Genomic DNA, 6,008 nt, shown 5'->3' with positions numbered 1-6,008 from the left:
TAATTAATTTTACAGTTGTCTAAATTTTTTCAAATAGAACATTATTTACTATAAATTTATTTTAATTTTATTTTTTTAAATTTATTTTAATTTTATTTTTTAAATAATATTTGTTATATATTTATAACAAAAATATATAATATTTATTATAAATTTATTTTAATTTTATTTTTTTAAAATAGTATTTGTTATATATTTATAACAATAGTTTTTTAGTATTCTATAAATTATAGTATTTATAGAAAAAATTGTTTAAATTTATATGATTATTTATAATTATTTTTATATGTATCTTTTAATTTGGATAATTATTTAAAAAATATTAGAAAATTATTGTTTGATAAAAAATTGTTGTAATAGTTATAAAACTGTTCTTTAAAATAGTCAAAGAGAACGGTTTTATTTTATTGCTATAACGTAATGAAAAATTGAACTTCAACAGCAACACTGTAAAAACTATTGGCTAAGACCATCTAATAGAACGGTTTTAAAGTGTAGCATTTTGGCATCAGTTTTTATGCGTTTCTTTTGTACAATTATTTAAACAACAATAAAAAACCGTTGCTTAAAAACAAATCTTGGTAATGGTTATAAAACTGTTCTTTAAAATAGTCAAAGAGAACGGTTTTAGTTTGTCGCTATAAAATAATGAAAAATTGAATTCATTGGTAACACTAAAAAAAATCATTGTCTAAAACTATCTAAGAGAACAGTTTTAAGGCGTTGCAAAATTTGGCGTTACTAAAGCCCATATTTGTTGTAGTGTGTAAGGAATCAATCCTATTAAGTCTACTTCTATGATTGAAGTATGTCAAACAGGCATAGTCAATATCATCCCATAAGTTGCAATATAGCTACCAATTGACTTAGTAGAAGATTAGTGTCAATGGGTATTAAATTGACTAACATAGACTCTCAAATCATCAATCCAATTAGAGACAATGACTCAAGGTCATTCAATTCCTTTAACCTAGGCCAAGAGTATGAAAAACTACTCCACAATTAAAGAAAACATTTCATCAAACATTTGGCATATACTAATTAAAGACATGAATAAATTACAAATTAAATGGAAATTAAAGCTACCCACTACTTAAAATCACTATCAAAGCCTATAATAAGCATAAAGAGAACATAAAACTACAAATTCAATTAAGGTAAATTCAATATCCAGAAGTATTCAAACTAGAATCAAAAGTGACAAGAAGAACAATTAACAAATAACTATGAAATTGCAAGAGTAACAACTAATAATTTAAGAAGAAAACTGAAATTAAATAAGATTCAAATCTAAATGTAGCAACAAAATTATAATAACCCTAAGAAAACCTAGAGAGAAGGTAGAGTTTCTCTCTCTAAAACAAAAAAAAACTATCTATTTTTTGTATCTAAGTGTGTATTGTATTGCTTGTGTGTTGACCCCATCCATTCTCGTCTTCATTAGCTTTAGATTGGGATTGGAAATAGGTCCATAAACACCCAGAAATCGCCCCTTATGTGTTCCTTCAATAAGGCACGTTTTGGACTACTCGCGTACACAGCCATATGCTTGCATACGTGAGCTTGCTAATCTCAAGAATTGCGTACGCGGCCACGTGCTCACGTATGTGGGCTTGCAAAAATTCATGGTTGCGAACACGGAAACGAACTCGCGTACGCGGAACTGGAAAAATTCTGAGCTCCCAATTTTTCATGATTCTTCATTTTAGCATGCTATCTTCTTCATTTTTCATGCTATTCTCACCCTATATAGCCTGAAACACTTAAATACACATGTCAAGGTACCAAATAGAATGAAATAGTAAAACACATAATTTACTTAAAGCATCAAACAGCATTCTTTTATCGTTCAAGCACAAATAGGAGGAAATCATAAAAACATGCAAAATTCAATGAATAAATGCAAGATAAGTTGATAAAACCACTCAATTCAACACAAGATAAATAATAAAATTATGATTTATCAAGTCTCTATACTCATCTTTATGCCGATTTAAAAATCATTCTTGACCCATTTACTTTCAAGAGAAATATATATTCAGTTCACATCACGCCAAGAATTGATTTTCTTCAAATAATTTTCCTTTGAAATCAAGTCCACTTTTTTTAACATTTTTCGAAACCTTCAAAACAACTTTACTCTAAACCAATTCTTTTTCAAAAAACTCATTTCTCACCTAACCAAAATCCTTGAACTAACTTTAAAACCATTTCAAGTTTAAATTTCTTTCGAAAGACTCAAAAATTATTTATTAATTAAACTCCATGGTAGAGTCTCAAGACTTCAAGGAGGTGACAACTGATGAGCGGATAATTTATACGCTTTTTGGCATTGTTTTTAGGTAGTTTTTAGTAAGTTTGAGCTACTTTTAGGGATGTTTTCATTAGTTTTTATGTTAAATTCACATTTCTGGATTTTACTATGAGTTTGTGTGTTTTTCTGTGATTTCAGGTAAATTCCGGCTGAAATTGAGGGACTTGAGCAAAACTCTGAAAAAGGCTGACAAAAGGACTGCTGATGCTGTTGGAATCTGACCTCCCTGCACTCGAAATGGATTTTTTGGAGCTACAGAACTCCAATTGGCGCACTCTCAACGGCGTTGGAAAGTAGACATCCAGAGCTTTCCAGCAATATATAATAGTCCACACTTTGTTCGGAAATTGACGACGTAACTTGGCGTTGAACGCCAAGTACATGCTGCTGTCTGGAGTTAAACACCAGAAAAACGTCATGATCTGGAGTTGAACGCCCAAAACACGTCATAACTTGGAGTTCAACTCCAAGAAAAGCCTCGGCTCGTGGATAGATCAAGTTCAGCCCAAACATACACCAAGTGGGCCCGGAAGTGAATTTATGCATCAAATACTTACTCATGTAAACCCTAGTAGCTAGTCTAGTATAAATAGGATAAGTTACTATTGTATTAGACATCTTTGGTCTCAGTTTTGTTTTACTCTTCATCTTAGGAGACTATTGATACATTCAGGGGGGCTGGCCATTCGGCCATGCCTGAACCTTTTGCTTATGTATTTTCAACAGTGGAGTTTCTGCACACCATAGATTAAGGGTGTGGAGCTCTGCTGTACCTCAAGTTTCAATACAATTACTATTACTTTTCATTATCTAACCTTGTCTGTGGTATTCCTTGTAGGATCCTGGGAATCCGGAAAGTCTAACCTTGTCTGTGGTATTCCGAGTAGGATTCCGGTATTGAATGACTGTGACGAGCTTCAAACTCCTGAAGGCTGGGCGTTAGTGACAAACGCAAAAGAATCAATGGATTCTATTCCAACCTGATTGAGAACCGACAGATGATTAGCCGTGATGTGATAGAGCATAGGAACGTTTTCACTGAGAGGACGGGATGTAGCCATCAACCATGGTGATGCCTCCAGACGATTAGCCGTGCAGTGACAGCGCATAGGATCATTTTCCTGAGAGGATTGAAAGTAGCCACTGATGATGGTGATGCCCTACATACAGCTTGCCATGGAAAGGAGTAAGAAGGATTGAAGGAAGAGTGGGTAGTGAAGTAGAGTTTCAAGAGGAGCACAGCATCTCCATACACCTATCTGAAATTCTCACTATTGATTTACATAAGTATTTCTATCCCTTTTTATTCTCTATTTTATTATTAATTTTCGAAAACCCATAAACCAATTTAATCTGCCTAACTGAGATTTACAAGGTGACCATAGCTTGCTTCATACCAACAATCTCTATGGGATCGACCCTTACTCGCGTAAGGTTTATTACTTGGACGACCCAGTACACTTGCTGGTTAGTTGAACGGAGTTGTGAGCTTCTCTAACAGTGCCTGGAATTCTTTTATCACAATTTCGTCCACCAACAACCAATCTCACTACTTTAAATTCATTAAAAATCCTTAAATCATAGCTTCTTCAATTAAAATCAACCAAATAAAGTTTTCAAAACAAAGCCTCTAGCTTTCATGAAATTAGAATTGAAAACACTTAAATAAATAGATTTCTTTCCAAATTCAATCTTTTGAAAACAGTTAAATCTTTATTTCATCCTTTTCAAAACTTCACTTATAAAATTTTCGGCAGCACCTCCTTTAAACCATTTCTCAAACTATTCTCAACTATTTTAATATCAAAATTATTTTCAAAATCAAACCAATTCTAATATCAAATCAAACCAATTCATATAATAAATCTTTTCCAAAATCTCAAATAATTTCAAATAAATCATGAAAACCCTACCTCGAATCGTCGAAACCCAAAAGCTACAAAATGATCCAAAACTCTTTCTCTCCCTGCCTGCAATAATGGCAACCGCAACACAGCTCCATACTACTTTCGCAGCAACTTAAATTGTGACATGCAATAACCGAAACTTGACCCAACGTTACTGAAACCTCTGACTCTCAAACGAACTTATAACACAATACTGATTTCAAAGGCTCCAGATGAAAACGTTTACTGTAACAAAGGAAGAACACTAAACTGAACAGCAATAGCGCTAGCAGTAGTTTTGGTGGGCACAGCCATGATAAACCACCATTTCATGGTTTATATTGTATTTAATTGAGTGGTTTTATCAAGCTTTTCACCCACTTATTCATAAGATTTGCATGATTTTACAATTCCTTCCAAATTTAGTTCTATGATTGAAAACATGCTTTTTTGTTCTTAATTTAGCTAATCTTAATCCTCTCTTATTACCATTCGATGCCTTGATCTGTGTGTTAAGTGTTTCAGGCTTTATAGGGCATGAATGAGTGAGAGATTGGGAAGGAAGCTTGCAAAAATGGAAGGAAGACAAGAAATTAAGGAGATGACCAGCGAGAAGTGATGCGTACGCATCAGCAACGCGACCGCGCGGAAGAAAGAAATTCGTAGTGATGCGGCCGCATGAGTGACGCGGACGCGCGGATTGGAAAAGCAGAAGCAACGCGGAGGCATGGACGACGCACCCGCATGGAAAAGAAAAATGCCGAATGACGCGTCCGCGTGAATGACACGTTCGCGTGACGTGCGCGATCTGCAGAATTACAAATGTCACTGGCAGAGATTCTGGGCCAGATTTCAACCCAGTTTTCGGTCCAGAAACACAGATTAAAGTCAGGGAACATGCAGAGACTCAAAAGGCATTCATAATTCATAATTTTAGTTTTAGATGTGGTTTTTAGTGAGAGAGGTTCTCTCTTCTCTCTTAGGTTTTAGGATTAGGATTTCTTTTCAATTCAGGATTATTTTATCTTCATCAGGTTCAATAATTTATGTTTCTCTTCTACTTTTATTTACTCTGATATTTTTAATTGTGTTTGATTGATGTTGCCCAATTGGCTGATGATATTGTCCGTGTTAGAATTGACATTTTCATTTAATATAATTTGAAATGTTTCAGATTTATATGTTATGGATCCTTTGGCTTTATCCAATTTATTTTCATTCAAGTAGATTTTATTCCCTTTTGGTTTTGGTTAAGAAATCAGTAACTCTTGAGTTATCAAACTCAACATGATCGATAACCGCTATCTTTGCCAATTAGCTTGAACTTCTATAATCCCAATCTTTTTCTAGGAATTAACTAGGATTTGAAGATCAATCTAATTAGCCACTTGACCTTCCTTTGCACCAGCAGAGGTTAACTAAGTGGAATTAAGATTCAATTTTCATCATCATTGATAAGGATAACTAGGATAGGACTTCCAATTTCTCGTACCTTGCCAAGAGTTTATTTTACAGTCATTTATTTATTTTATTCGTCATTTATCATAATTGCCCCTCATTCTTAAAACCCCCAATTTATAAACTCATAACCAATAATAAGAACATACCTCCCTGCAATTCCTTGAGAAGACGACCCGAGGTTTAAATACTTCGGTTATCAATTTATTTAGGGGTTTGTTACTTGTGATAACCAAAACATTTGTAAGAAAGGTTGATTGCTTGGTTTAGTAACTATACTTACAACGAGAGTTTACTATAACCTCTAAACCATCAATCTTCAGTTCTTTGAAAATGGCGCCTTGCCAAGG

Source organism: Arachis duranensis, chromosome 9, assembly GCF_000817695.3.
Source record: "Arachis duranensis cultivar V14167 chromosome 9, aradu.V14167.gnm2.J7QH, whole genome shotgun sequence".
NCBI classification, from domain to species: Eukaryota; Viridiplantae; Streptophyta; class Magnoliopsida; order Fabales; family Fabaceae; genus Arachis; species Arachis duranensis.
Note: the sequence above shows the minus strand (reverse complement) of the source record.